We start from the raw sequence: 15670 nt of genomic DNA on the forward strand, positions 1-15670 counted from the left end.
AATAAATAACACACGACAATTTGCGCTCCAAATTGACCAAAGAATCACTCGCATATCCTTTTTCACAAACAAAGACCACAAAAGTCTTCAAATTTTTATCCAATCCACTACAGTGCCAGAGAGATGAAGAATGTGATTAACTCCTTCCCACAAACACGCACACACAAATTTCAATCACCCAGAATCTTTAACTTTTACTAACTTTTGTGTATTCCTCATTATTTTGATAAAATTTGGGATTGGTATTATGTCTACATGTTGTGGATGCTTAAAAGGTGCACTTTTTAATGGTTTAGATTAAACCATTGTTATGTTGTGGATGCTTAAAAGGTGCACTTTTTAATGGTTTAAATTAAACCATTGTAAGCAAGTATCCATTTGAAACACGATTTTTTTATAAAAAAATTCCAATTTTTGAAATTTGTTATTCGAAGTTTTTCAAAAGATCTTCACAAAATCATGTTTTGTTGATGCAAATCTTATCATTTTTCAAAAAAACTTCTTACTTATAACTTTATTTCTTCATTAACTTAATATTATTGAATATTGGTTTAAATATAAGCGCATTATCAACGAGAGTAAATCAAGAATCTTGATTTAACCAAAAAATTCCATAAAAATTTCACCAATAAGTTCTCTTAAAAAAGTGTAACAAAATACAAGCAATATATTACCAAAAATATAAGATATCATAACAATCGTATATCTCAAAATAATAGATAGAGTTAGAAGCTTTTTTTGCTTTAAATCAGAGCATCCTTATAAGGAACAAGAGAGAGATTTATAACTTTGTTTACAACATAGCCATTAAGATTTATCACTTTGTTTTGTTTTAGTTAACTGTAATCCTATATTGAGGGATTTTTTTGTCATTACTAAGGGTCTTTTTTGTCATTTTGTTTGAACAATAATCTTATTTCTTGGTTTACTGTTCTTGTTATTTACTAAGATAATTTTTATGTTAAGGGTTCTTATTATTTTTTATTTTATGCTCCCAATAAATGTATTATATGTTTTGTGTTGTGACAACAAAATAAGTATTGTTGCTAGATTTATTAAAAGTTTAGATAACAAATTGCCAAGTATTAGTCTAGTGATACTATCCATATCGTACTTGATTTTATTGAGAGAAGAAATCCTTGCCTTTTGTTTTTCCTTAATGCTACAAGCTCCGTCCCTGTTCCATCGGACTTCTAATGATCTAAAAGGGGTCTTTCACTTGCCGGCTCCTATCAGATCAGTAAGGGATTCCAAAACTTCAAGCTCCAGTTCTCTATCCGGAAACAAGAATTGAAACTAGCAATAACAATGGAATAATGGCCCTCTGCCTCCCTGTTATTCCGTTTGTTGGAGGGAAACAAGAAGCAAAGCAAGAGCCGGCCTCAGGCCTTCCCCTTCCCAGGGTTGCCTGCCTTTCTTTTTTAGAGTTTGCATGCCTTTTTTCATTTATTGTTCAATAGCTTTAATGTATCTGTACAATAACTACAAAACATCCTATATTATGTCATCTTTACATATCCGATTTGACCTGATTTTGTTTTACGAATTTTTGAAATAAAACCAATTTATTACCTATGTTTTGGTTCGCCGATATCTTATTATTCCCCAACTTGCTAACTATGGATTGAACAACCTCATCCAAGGGCCAAATATGAGTTTTGCTTTTTATTTTTAATTTTTATTTAAAAATGATATTAATATGAAATTTGGGTTTTAGCTTTATTTTCTTAAATAGAATTGAATAAATAATAAAAATATTTTAAATAGAAAATATTGATCAAAATAACTTTAGTGGTATTTTAGTAATTTTTATATAAAATATTTTTTAATTATTTTTATTTAGTTATCTTTATAAAAATAAAGCTATATGCCAACATTCAAATAAAAATCATATTTAAATAAAAAATAAAAATAAAATATGAGATTGATTTTCCTTATAAAATCTCAGGAAGGGGGCATAGTTTTCCTAAAATTTGAAAAGACAGGAAATCTACCACATACCCAGACATAAGCACACGCAGTTATCCCATCCATATGTAAAAGAAAACAAGAAGATCAAATAAACCAACTTCCAGAAAAGTGTAACCTAAAAATCCCGATAAGAAAGAAGCAAATAAGACAAAATATCCAAACTGCACCAGACAAATTGCAAGCACAAACCTAAAAATTCCGAAAGAAGGAAAGAAAGAAAAGGAAATTTCTAATCTACCCTCTGCATGCTTTTAGCCATCAGCTGTGATTATGCCTATGGTTGCTTCAAATTTAGCTTTGGCAGGTTTCTTGGCAAATTTATTTATTACATGGTCACCTGTACAAACTCTTTCCAACTCCATTTCTTCATCCAAACCCTTCTCACAAATAAGTGGTGTTGAACTTCAATATGCTCCATTGCAGGCACCTGCACATGACTGGATGCCAATTTTAGTGCACTTTCAGTGTCACATTTGATTGAGAACATAAAATCAACCTTATCAGTTGTCGCCCAACAAAACCGTTAGCCAAGTTTCTCTTGGGCAGCCATGTTAGCAGCCATATCCTATGTGTCGGTACTAGAGAGAGCTGTGTTTTTGCTCTAACGACACTTACAATACCATAACGTGTATTAAAAAAGTTTCTAATGTATGCCTGCTATCATTGACGTTGTATATGTAGGATCCACATGAGGAAAGCTCTCACTCGTCTTGTACAAACCATAATTGAGACAGCTTTCAAAATGTGAAATAAGATTGTGAAAAGATTGGAGGGTCTTTTGAGAAGATTCTGATGGGGAGAAACTGATGAGAAAAAGAAATTCAATTTGGTTTGCTGGAAAAAGGTGTGTAGTGATGGGGAATGGGCGTTAAAAAAGAATGAAAATGAGGAATAGAGCATTATTCACAAGGTAGAGGAGATGTGCAACTGAGAAGATCAATAATGGAGACCCATTTTGGTAGAGAAATTTGATTTGGATAGAGATCATAACATCATTGCTAAAGGATTGAATAAGAAAGGAGGGTCACTGATTTGGAATAGCATCACTTCATATAGAGATTACTTTTTGAGGAGCCTGAGAGTTTTGGTGGGAAAGGGGTAGATGTCAGATTTCGGCAACAAAAATGGATAGGGGATAGAGCATTAAAGGTCCAATTCTCTGATCTATTTGCAAAGGTGATTTAAAAAAGTAAGACAGTTATGAGATTGCCTGGGATATAAGATGCAGATATAGAAGAGTTGATGCGAATGTGGCAGACGAATATCTACAATGCTTAAGATTGGTACAACAACATTAACATTGCCCTGATATGGAGGTTAGAACCAATATCTGGATACTATCTTCGAATTAACTATTGACAATAAACGTGTTGAGAAGAAGAGGAAAAATCTTACCTAATGTGTGCTTACTGTATAAAAAAGATGAGGAAATAGCAAACCACTTATTCCGGCAATGTGATTATGCAAAAATAGCTTAGAGATGGACAGTAGAATTGTAGAGATGCAAACTGTTATGCCAATGTAGGTCCTTTTCCTTCAATGGACATAGGTGAGATTGATGAAAAAGGAAGGCTAATTCAGAAAATTATAAAAGCACATGTTCTATGGGAGTTGTGGAAGGAAAGAAACCGAAGATGTTTTGACGAAGTAATAAAGATGACGGGCGAGACATGTGAAAAACTAAAGGTTAATTATGCGGAACAGTTATCAATGAGAGATGAATGATGGGCAATCGATCTAATGTACAATATTAATGTGATAATCAGAGAAAGATCTGCAAAATGGGCAGGTGATTGGGAAGCTCCTATGGAGCGTTGGATTAAACCAAATTTTGATGGTAGTTCTCATGGTAATTTTAGGCCAAGCTACGACTGGTGGAACAATTAGAGATTACAATGGAACAATGTGATGCAACAGAAAATGAGGCATAATTAAGGTTTAACCTCTGAGGTGTTAAGTTGACAAAGAGAGTTTAATAAGGAGGTTAGTGTGGAATGTGACTCTCAGGAAGCAATATAGTGGTTTAAAAAAGAAATGGAGGTGTACTGGAGGAATTGAAGGATATTTGTGCTGACATGGAAAGCTCATTTGTTCATATGTGTATAGACGAAAAACTTAACAGCAGATGATTTAGCCAAGATGGGAGTAAATGTTGTTACACTAACAACTGTGCAAGAAAGTTTACTTTATATTTGTATAATTGTAGGTAGGAGGAGATTAATTGTTTTTGTAAAAGTGGCCTGAAGGCTGTTACTATAACTATTGCAAATTGTAATTCTTTTTTAGTAATAAAAATTTGTTAACTTTTGTCCAAAAAAAAAAAAGGAAAAAAATAAAAATACTGCTTTCCATTAAATGAAGAATATGCTTTGCAACATCAAGATGAAGAACTTGAATTCAAAAAAAAAAAAAAAAATGATGAATTGGCATAAATTAACAGACAAAGCCGGCATTGAATTTGACAAAACTTTCCCTGAATGATTTAAAAACGAGTTCTCTCCCTCTCTCTAAAAACCCTGTATCCAAAAATGCATACTCTAAAACCTATACGTCTCTTTAATTGAAGGGTGTGGTTTCTATAAGGTCGCAACCTTAAACTATCCAAACGCACCTCCAAATTTTATAAGAATATGTAATGTTGGTTTAAAAACGTATTAGAATTATCTTAAAATCTATTTTCATATCTAATTATAAAATTTTAAACTCCAAAAATGATTAAAATCAAGTAGATCCATAAACATATGAAAATCTTGAAAATAGACGGTCTACATAATGTATTGCAAGATGCACTATTTTTGGGACTCAAAATCTTTTTTTTTTTTTTTTTTTTCATATTCATACATCTTGATATCGAGATGATCAATTATAGGGCTTTTCAACATTGAAACAACATTTTCCGATGCATTTTTTAGGCGCATATGTAATTCTACATTTTAAGGTTGCAACCTTATATAAACTTTTTTCTTAATTAAATTTGAAAAAACTTTCCCTAAATAATTTAAAAAGGAGTAAAAAAAACATTATTAAAAAAAGGGTGTGGTTTCTAAAAGGTTGCAACCTTAAACAATCCAATTAAAGTGCACCTCCAAATTTTATCATAACATGTAATTTTGGTGTAAAAATTTCTTAGGCTTATCTTAAAATCAATTTTCATCTCTAATTGTAAAATTTGAAACTCTAAAAATGATTAAAATCAAGTAGATCTATAAACATGCAAAAATCTTGAAATTGAATGGTCTACATAGTGTGCTGCAAGATGCACCATGTTTAAGACTCAAAATCTTTTTTTTTTTTTCATATTCATACATCTCAGATGATTTATTAGAGGGTTTTTCAATATTAAAACAACTTTTTCCCATGGATTTTTGCACCCATATATAAACTTTCTCCTCGTAAAAGTAAAAGGCATAATGGTTCAGAATTAATCCGGTGGACCAGCACGTCCATACATTGGACTAGCCGGTCAACCGGGCTATGTCCCATTCAATGGACCATCCAATCCAATACGCCTGACCGGATTGGTCTAGCCACCGGTTCAGCAAGTTTTGGTTTGAACGGGCCGGACTAGTGCGGTTCTCTGTAGATCACAGAGATCCCATATTTGCCGCGACTCACAAGAAAGAATTTTACGTTGGGCTTTTGGAACTCTCTTTTACAGATGGTGTCAGTTATTTGGATGTTCTTGGTGTCTCTGAGGAGCCCCTGAAAGTCTAGAAGTATGTAAGTTGTTCACTAACTGTTTGGAAAATATATTTTTCTCTCAAAATCCTTTATAAAGATAAACAATAAATTAATATATTTAAACATACTTATTGAGGTAAATAAAAATGAAAAAAAGCTTATATAAGGTTGCCACTTAAAATATAGAATTAAGGTGCACCTAAAAAATTGATCATAAAATGTTGTTTTGATGTTGGAAAACCATCACTTCAATCCTGAGATGAATGAATATAAAAAGAAAAATAATAATTTCGAGTCCCAAAAATAATGTATCTTACAATACATAATCTAGATTGTCTACTTTCAAGATTTTTATGTGTTTATAGATCTACTTGATTTGAACCATTTTTTAAATTTAAAATAATATAATTAGAGATCAAAATAGATTCTCAAGACATCCTAAAAATTTTTATACCAAAATTATATTTATGATAAAATTTAGAAACATGCCTTAACTTGATTGTTTAAGATTGAGACCTTATGCATTCTTCGATGATATTATCATCTGGACCATTGTCGTCTTTGCAATGAAGATTAAATATTTCTTCATAATCCAATCTATATTGTTGACCAACGGGATAGTGTTGGGTCTAGAGGTTATGGATGCTTAAAAGATGCACAAGCACTTTTGAAGCAAACGTTCGGATCTAACCATCCTCATCCAATGGCCAAAAATAAATTTATTTTTTTATTTTTTATTTTTTATTTTAAAATAATATTAAGGTGAAATTTGGGTTTTAGTTTTTTATAAGTAGAATTGAAAAAATATTAAGCTGAAATTTGGGATTAAATATTTCCTCATAATCCAATCCATATTGTTGGGTAAAACCAACGGGATAGTGTTGGGTCTAGAGGTTATGGATGCTTAAAAGATGCACGAGCACTTTTGGAGCAAAGGTTTGGATTTAACCATCCTCATCAAATGGCCAAAAATAAATTTATTTTTTTATTTTTTATTTTTTATTTTAAAATAATATTAAGTTGAAATTTGGGTTCTAGCTTTTTTATAAGTAGAATTAAAAAAAAAAACTAAAATAAAAATATTTATCAAAATAATTTGGAGGTATTTTTGTTATTCTTATTTTTCAATCATTTTTATTTAGTTATCTTTATGAAAATAAGCTCATCCCCAAAATTTAGATAAATATTTTATTTAAATAAAATTAAAAAAAATTGTGAAAGTAATTTTTGGCCGTTAGATTTGTTGGGCGTGGAAGCTCTAAACCCAATAGGTTGATTTTTTTATAAATAAAATATGAGAAATAAAAACATGAAACACATACCGCAAGAACACAAACATTTTACGTGGTTCACCCCAAAAGGACTATATCTATGGCATGGCAAACTGAAATTCAATATACCAATAAAAGTTACTTCAGATATTTTGGAACAAAGAATTACTTCTCTAACCCTCGATAACACCCACTCTAGCAAACCCTTTTAGAACCACTCTCCGGACCGACACCACATGTTATTCCTCCTCCTCTTTACTTTTGCATCATTACTGACAATACCAGATAGGATGCAGATCAACGAAAAATTGATTTCTCTCTAACTAAAAGAAGAAACCATCCAAAATCTCTATAGGAACCACTTATTTACAAGAAACCAGCCTTTCAATGTGCAAGAGTCTACAAAACGCATCATCGCAATGTTTTTCTCCATAAAAAACTCTCTTTTCTCTCTAAGAAGAAACCTCGCATCTCATGCACTAGAGGCTATATCCCCTTCTCTCTCTAGAGGAAACAACCTTTCCCATATGGTGATCCAACTAAGGGACAAAAATTCCTTACACTTTCATCTCATATATCTATATATATATATCTATATAGAAAAACACTACGCAACGGCTATAGGCGAAAATGAACAGTGATTTCGCCTACTTCCATCACCATCCAAAGTTCATCACACGGTCACGATTTTCTAGTAGTATTTCATTTTTTCATTTTTTTATAAATTGGAATGACCTGAAATTTGGAGCATGAATTCATAAAAAATAAGGGAATTTTCGAAAATTATAAAAAAATATTTTACATGAAAATAATTGACCAAAATACCTCTGAAAAAATTTTGAGGGTATTTTGATCAATTTATTTTTTACGGATAATTGTTTTTATATTTTTATTAGATGCGCATCCGTAAGATCTACATATCCTCCAAATTTCAGGTCATTCCGATTTGTAGAAAAAAATGAAACATAAAACACTACCAAATAATTGTGACCACGCGATGAAATTTGAATGGTGATGAAACTACTTATTTTTTTCCTTAAAAACACTTTTTCATATATATATATATATATATATATTAAAAATGATACTATTAGCCGGCCGGCCAATGCCAATGCGGTGAGCCATACGGGTGGGATCAGCTTACGCACTTTCAACCATGGTGATCCCTTTTAGCTTGTTTCAAACCCATTGCAAATTAATTTATGCAAATAGCCCGACGGACCACACTACTGTATCTCTCTAGAGGAATGGAGCAGCGGGTTCTCTCTCTGTCTCAAACAAAAACCCCAATTTAACGTGCTTCTGCTGCCCCCTCTCTCTCTCATCTCTGGTTTCAGCGGGTTTCTCACTCTCTTAAAGCTGAAACCCCATCATAGCAAACCTAAATCAGGCAACAAAATCCCCATCAGTGGGTCTCTCTCTCAAACAAAAACTCCATCAGCAGGTTTCTCTCTCTCTCTATTTCAAACAAAAACCCCATCAGCAGGTTTGTCTCTCTTTCTCTCTCTCAAACAAAAACCCCATCAACGGGTTTCTCTCTCTCTTTCAAACAATAACCCCATCAGTGGGTTTCTCTCTCAAACAAAAACCCCATCAGCGGGTTTCTCTCTCTCGCGCGTTTGTGCGCCCTGCCCTCTCTCTCTTTCTCTCTTTCATGAGTTTATACCCTCTCCACTCTATCTCATCATAGAAGACGAAGCAAGAAGAGGAGAAAAAGGTACAACTCTCTCTCTCTAGAAAAATACTTTGCATTTTTCTCTCTAGGAAAATCTTCTCTCTGATCACAGAAACCAGAGGTAAATTTTGGTTCACGCAATGGAAACCCTTTGTGGCGACATGAACCAGAGGTAAATCTAGGAGACATGGGTAACAGCAATGGCTGCTATTATTTTCAATCATATGAAATTGTTTGTGCATGCTTCCTTTTTTTAGACTTTTTCTCGCCCTTCATGGCAGAACTCTTTTTACCAGCCATGTTTTGGGGTTCTAGATATGAAATTCATGTTGCTGTCAATTCATTCATATTCATCTTCTACCCATTCATAGATTACTTTTATCCAAGTATTTTATGAGGATGAGGAAAATAGCACAGAGTCACGCCCTTCTAATTAGTACATGAACTAACAAAAATAATTTGAAGTGCCAATGAGGTGATATTTTCCTAATAGAAAATGATTAACAAGGAAGAAACATTGTTCACAGTAATTTGCTCATTTTCTGTTGTATGTCACTGTGTTCGTATATTGAAAGAAAGAAATTTAATCAAATCTCAAGAGCTACTATGTCATTAGATCTGTTGTCAAAATTATGTAATGTCTTGATATGCTAATTGTGGAAAATCCGCTGTTTGAATTCATCATCTTGCTTTCTCAGTTTTATGAACTTTTCCCTTTATTGATCTTTTTATTACATTTGCAGGTAATAAGATTGTCCAATCAAGGTGCTAATGCCAAAAACATATTTTATTTGAGAGAAATTGAATACGCAAGTGAACTTAGAGAGGCAGTAGGTGCAAATAAGAATGGAAAAGCTGTGGTTGCTGGTGGAAGATACATAGTCTTGAGCTGAGAGCTGTACTGGTCTTGTGCAACATTTAATATTGTTCTTATGTGCAGCCGAAGGCTGCTTATTTGTACTTTTTTTTAAAAAAATAAATATTGTACTCCTTCAGAGGAACATTTGATAGTCAAGAGTACAAGCTCATGTTATGGCTTGGGTATATTTTTATTCGTTAAATAGAATCAAGCTAAACTTTGGTGATTATTTGGTTGTTTTTCATCTTGTACTTTTTGACATATTATTAAATTCATGTGATATTTCTTTCTTCATTTTGATGGAGTATCCATCCACACACAGATAACTGTATAGACCTCTGCGGATAGGATAGTGAAATAATTTTTCCTCCCAATACAGTTATTTATTCGGAATAAAGTACACGAGATGTTGTTGCAACAAGAGATGTAAACAAAAAAACTAAAAACAATTACCAGGACCTTCAACCAATGCAAATAGTTTACTCCTTCCAAAATGAAAATAAAAAGAGTACAATGAATTCTCTCATTCCAATACGAAACATAAAAAAAGTACAATGAATCTACTCCTTCCACATTCTCTCCTTCCAAAATGAAAATTAAAATGCATACAATGAATCTACTCCTTCCACATTCAATCATGTTGATTGTCCTCATCGAAATGATCGGCCTCAAAGATGGCAAATGGTTGCAAAAATTTCCTGCCATTTTAGACACAGGACACTTGTCATTCATAATAGTTGTACGATTAGAATTCTAGGGGACATTTGAAAAGAGAAAACAGAATTATAGGGGACATTTGACTTTGCATTTCAATTACATTTACAAAGAGGTACAAAGCTAGTTGATTTTTGAGACAACAAACATCGTATGATAAGCATGTAATTGCAACTTTTTCATCAATGGAAGTATCAAAGCAGCAAGAAAGAGACCCATTAGAACTCAAATCAATAAAGTTATATATTTCATGAGTTTCATACCATAACTAATCATGTTCCACAATTTCACAAGATCCTGTTCTACATCTTTTGTTGACATTCAACCTATAATAAGAAAAACCATTGTAAGCATTTACACAATTCAAATTACATTCACAAATACTACGAGACATGGAGCAAGAAATATAAAGATATATGGAGCAATCATTCGTTCATACTTTGAACGTGCGAAAGACGGACAATTTCTTTTGTCGTGTCCATTTCGTTTACAAACTGCACACTTTCGAATCCCTTCCTTTGCTTCCTCTTTCATTTTTTCTTTCTTCGCTTTCTTCCTCTTGCTCAACCCGAGATTTATATCTAATATTGGTTGGTCGCCCTTTTGTTCGCGCCCGTGGGGGCTCAAGGATGTTATGGAAAGGGTTCTCGTCAGTCGTTTTACTAGTGCCACCAATAACATTATCATTATAAGTGGTATTGGCAACATTGTGAGAATCTACTATACGCCCAATTTTGGCTTCAACCTTAACACATGCTTCGCCTACAACGGACATTACAAATTCATGGAGTTCCACACTTTTTGAGGCATGCTCTGCAAGTTTTCGAGATATTTGGCAAACCTCATTAAAACGAATAGAGCGAGCGAGTTCAAAATTAACTTGAATTTGCTTGCCGCTATTATCTTCCACAACCCCTTTCATGACATCCTTTGTCCATCGCTTCATTATGTAATGCGATGGTATTTCCAAAATATTTTTTCCCAAAAAGATCTTAAGTATATGCCTATAAAGAATTCCTAACCTCTCATAAAAGTAGCAAGAACAAGTGAAAGTTTGATCATGACTATTGAATTCCACAAGACCTACCATCGCTGCACACCCAGGTTTTGTCACCCTAAAGGTGGCAAATATCCTATTGTCATCAAAGGTTTCACTAACAAAATTAATACAATTTGCATCTTCTTCCACGAAGAACTTTAGAATTCTATGTGTATAGACTTTTGAAGCTTGTGCCTCTATGAATGAAGTGGTCCTCAAAATAGGAGCATTCGTGATATTGTTCAAGTCATTTTCTTTTGTTTTACGAATATTCTTTTCAAGAAATTTCAATCTAATTTCTAATACAGAATGCAAGCTTGTTGTCGAAGTCAAGTACATCTTAAAGTGCTTGTTTATCCCTTCGCTCCTTTGAGTAAATGACATACCAGTTGTGAATGTAGCGAAAACATATGCGTCAACCCATTGAACTTGACAATTGTACAATCTAATTAGCCATTCATTTTTTTGAAGCTTATACTTCTCAATAAGTGTTTTCCATTCTATCTCAAACTCTTTCACAGTTGGGCTAGTTATACACTTATTAAAAATTTTTAGGAAACTTGGATTCTTACGCAAGACGTGACCCCATTATTCTTTTTGCTTCGCAAGAATGTGCCATTTACAATAATGATGCTTATTTTGATTGAAAACTTTTCTCATTGCAATAGTAATTGCATGGTCTTCATCAGTGATAATTACACCGGGTTGGCGTCCACCCATTGCTTCTAACCATTTTTCAAAAACCCATACAAAAGACTCCACTTTCTCATCATAAATAAGTGCAAACCCGAAGAATGTTGTGCTGAAGTGGTGATTGACCCCAAGGATGGGAGCAAAGGGCATACCAAATGAATTTGTTTTGGATGTGGTATCAAAAGTTATCACATCATAAAAGTGATAGTACGACACTCGTGACATAGCATTTACCCATAGTATGTTGAGAATACGATCCTCCCCATCTAATCTCAACTTATAGAAAAATGATGGGTTTGATTCACTCATTTTATTTAGTCATTCCACAACACGTTTGCCATCTTTGCCATTCAATTTTTTCCTTTTGTTTGCTAATTGGTTTTCAATGTCTTTTTGTGAGCATGAGATATTATCTATCCCTCCAGCTTGCTCAATAAATATATCATAAATATGTCCAGACTTCACCATAGCAGAATTCATGGAGTTTATCATTGATTTTGTTGCACCCGATAAAGTTCGGTGCGACCGAATGAGTCGAGCCTTTCTTGGAGTGACAAGGTCGTGGTTGTGTTTCTTGTCAAACCTAATCACAACCCACTCATTATCGGCGTATATGCTAATGCCAATCCTAGTTGTACATCCACACCTTGTTTGAGGGATTTTCCTTGTACATTTTACATGTTTTTATTTACGGAACCCTTCTTTGGAGCATTTAAATTCCCTATCTATTCTCCGCCCATCCTTAGTATGAGTACTTGCCCTTCGAAGCCCAAACCCACATGTTAATGCGTAAGCCTTGTAATAGTCAAATGCTTCTTCTTCATAACCAAATTTCATCCCTATTTTGGGATCTTCTATTTCTAACCCCTTGGAAGAGGCACCTTGTTCCCCAATTCCCATAGTTGTAGACTTCATAGGGGTAGTTGTTAGCAAGGTATCTTGCTCCATATATTCATTAGTGTCCCCCATATTGGGCTCAATGATGTCCCCAATATTGTCTTCATCTGAAGATGTGAGAGATGACATGCTACCTGAAATGGTGAGATCCAACTTGGGTAATTGAAAGACGCTACAATAAACACAAAGTTCTTAGTACTATTTCACCACAATACGTGATATTGATCCAGGCTTAACCAAATAAGCCCATAGAACTATTTCGTTCCCTTAAATAAAAAAGAGAGCAAGATACTATAAAATAATGGCTTGAGTGTGTGCATCATAGATGTTAGATGTCTCCATATGTATGTAAAATTCATGTTGATGTATCCTGTCATACAATATATCACTTACTTGAAGGAAAAAAACATAACAATAATACTTATAAAGATATGGATACAGTAACCAATCACTCATAAGAATAAATATAACTAAATGGCAATTTTGATATGGTGGAGCTTGAAATTGTTGCGGTTACACAAGACACCAACAATCATGGAAGGCATCAAAGCCGCATAAAAATATAAATGGGCGATCCTGGTCACTATTATTACCCAAAGGTAAAGTACCATATCATATAATATATCACTTACTCGAAAGAAAAAAAAGCAACAATAACACTTATAAAGATATGGATACAGTAACCAATCACTCATAAGAATAAATGTAAATGAATGGCAATTTTGATATGGTGGAGCTTGAATTTGTTGCAGTTACTCAAGACACCAACAATAATGGAAGGCAGAGATACAGCATAAAAATATCAATGGGCGATCCCGGTCATTGGATATTATTACCCAAAGGTAAAGCACCCCAAACCTGATCCAAATAAAAAGTGTTGCAATTTTCTAACATTTGAATACACACATCATCTGGAATTAAAAGTATCCTGTGAACTGTACATATTAAATGTCAACTTGATGCAAATAAAATAAGGCAAATTCAACTAATAGCCACACAAATCAAATAGACATTAAAGTATGAATCCTGCATAATCAGTAATATTGGTACTTTTTTCTGTTAAATGATAATTGATAGGCATGGATGCTTATATACTCCTCAAGCTCACAGCAGGAAGAAGCATGTATCATGGAACAACATCATGCACAAACAATTTCGAGATGATATACCAATGGACATTGTTGAACTGATGGCAAGAAACCAACATGAAAGAGGCCTTCTTAATAGTGAAGGAGGTGGTAAGAGACAAAACCAGGCAACAACAAATAGTGGAGAGAGGAAGGGTCCCAGCATAGAGACCTTACTGAAGCCCTTAAAACGATTTCACGGGTATGTGTAACAGGAAGAGAACTCTTCGAAGCTTAAAAAGGAATCCATCAATGGCAAAAGTGGAAATTACAACTCCATAAAAAAAGTAAAGAAAGGCCACAAAGATTGAAAATAATAACCGCCATTGTTGTTTAAACATTAACCCATCTCTCCCAGATTTACCTCTGGTTCAAGTGGCCACAAAGGGTTTCCATTGCGTGAACCAAAATTTACCTCTGGTTCCTATGATCAGAGAGAAGATTTTCCTTGAAAGAAAATGCAAAATATTTTTCTAGAGAGAGAGAGAGAGTTTGTACCTTTTTCTCCTCCTCTTGCTTCGTCTTCTATGTTGAGAGAGAGTGGGAGACCAGGCTGCAGAGGGTATAAACTCATGAAAGAGAGATAGGGCAGGGCGCACAAACGCGCGCGAGAGAGAAACCCGCTGATGGGGTTTTTGTTTGAGAGAGAGAGAGAAGTCCGCTGATGGGGTTATTGTTTGAGAGAGAGAGAGAGAGAGAGAGAGAGAGAGAGAGAGAGAGAAACCCGTTGATGGGGTTTTTGTTTGAGAGTGCTGATGGGGTTTTTGTTTGACCGAGAGAGAGAACAACCTGCTGATGGAGTTTTTGTTTGAGAGAGAGACCCGCTGATGGGGATTTTGTTGCCTGATTTAGGTATGCTATGATGGGGTTTCAGCTTTAAGAGAGTGAGAAACCCGCTGTAAACAGAGATGGGAGAGAGAGGGCAGTAGAAGCACGTTAAATTGGGGTTTTTGTTTAAGACGGAGAGAGAAACCTGCTTCTCCATACCCCTAGAGAGATACAGTATGTGTGGTCCATCGGGCTATTTGCATAGATTAATTTGACTCACCGTATTGGCACAGGCGCTCTGACTAATAGTATCATTTTTCATGTATGTATATATATATAAATAAATAAATAAATAAAAGATTAGAAATCCACACTAAGTAAGAAACTTTTTATTGATTTTATGTATATCTCAAAAACCAAGAGATATATCTAAAATTCTTAATCTTTTTAAATTTCCATTTCGTTTAAAAAACTTATTAATATCAATCCCAATCCCACATGACGTAAGATTTTCTTATGTGGGTCATTTTGGATATCACCAAATCCAACAATCCCTACCTCGATAATAAAATCACCTGCTTATATAGGTTTATAGATTCTTCATTTTTTGCCAAATAAATTTTATCATCTTTTTTGTTAAAAAATAGTGTTTTCCATCAAATTTCTCCACTTTGAACATTGCATTCGAATAACCAATAACCCCAAACCAGGCTTTGATACCACTTGTTGGGTGCAGAAGCTCTAAACCCGATAGGTTGATTTTTGACAAATAAAGTACGAGAAATAAAACATGAAACACATACTACAAAAATACAAAGATTAGCATAGTTCACCCCATAAAAGCTACATCCACGAGCACGGTAAACTAAAACTCATTATACCAACGAAAGTAACATCAAAGATTTTAGAACATAGAGTTACTTATCTAACCCTCGACAAAACCCAGTCTAGCAAACCTTTTTAGAATCACTCTCC

At 33.9% G+C, this 15670-nt stretch overlaps 2 long non-coding RNA genes across 3 annotated transcripts; one reads left to right on the forward strand and one right to left on the reverse strand.

Moving 5' to 3' along the window:
• The first annotated feature begins 8018 nt into the window (after positions 1-8018).
• LOC110007261 (uncharacterized) lies at positions 8019-9686 on the forward strand. Its single transcript, XR_002280940.2, has 2 exons — positions 8019-8640; positions 9342-9686. It is a non-coding gene; the product is annotated as an uncharacterized LOC110007261 (long non-coding RNA).
• A 234-nt stretch (positions 9687-9920) lies between these two features.
• Positions 9921-14929, reverse strand: LOC110007256 (uncharacterized). Of its 2 annotated transcripts, none has more exons than XR_016061319.1 (2): positions 14426-14929; positions 9921-10155 (listed from the first exon to the last, which is right to left on the reverse strand). It is a non-coding gene; the product is annotated as an uncharacterized LOC110007256 (long non-coding RNA). The 2 variants fall into 2 exon arrangements; XR_016061318.1 differs by lacking the exon at positions 9921-10155 and adding an exon at positions 12344-12934 and having other exon boundaries at positions 14426-14928.
• Between the last annotated feature and the right edge of the window lie 741 nt (positions 14930-15670).

Source organism: Amborella trichopoda, chromosome 8 (genome assembly GCF_054954075.1).
Source record: "Amborella trichopoda isolate Santa Cruz 75 chromosome 8, AtrichopodaSantaCruz75HAP2 v2.0, whole genome shotgun sequence".
Lineage (NCBI taxonomy): Eukaryota > Viridiplantae > Streptophyta > Magnoliopsida > Amborellales > Amborellaceae > Amborella > Amborella trichopoda.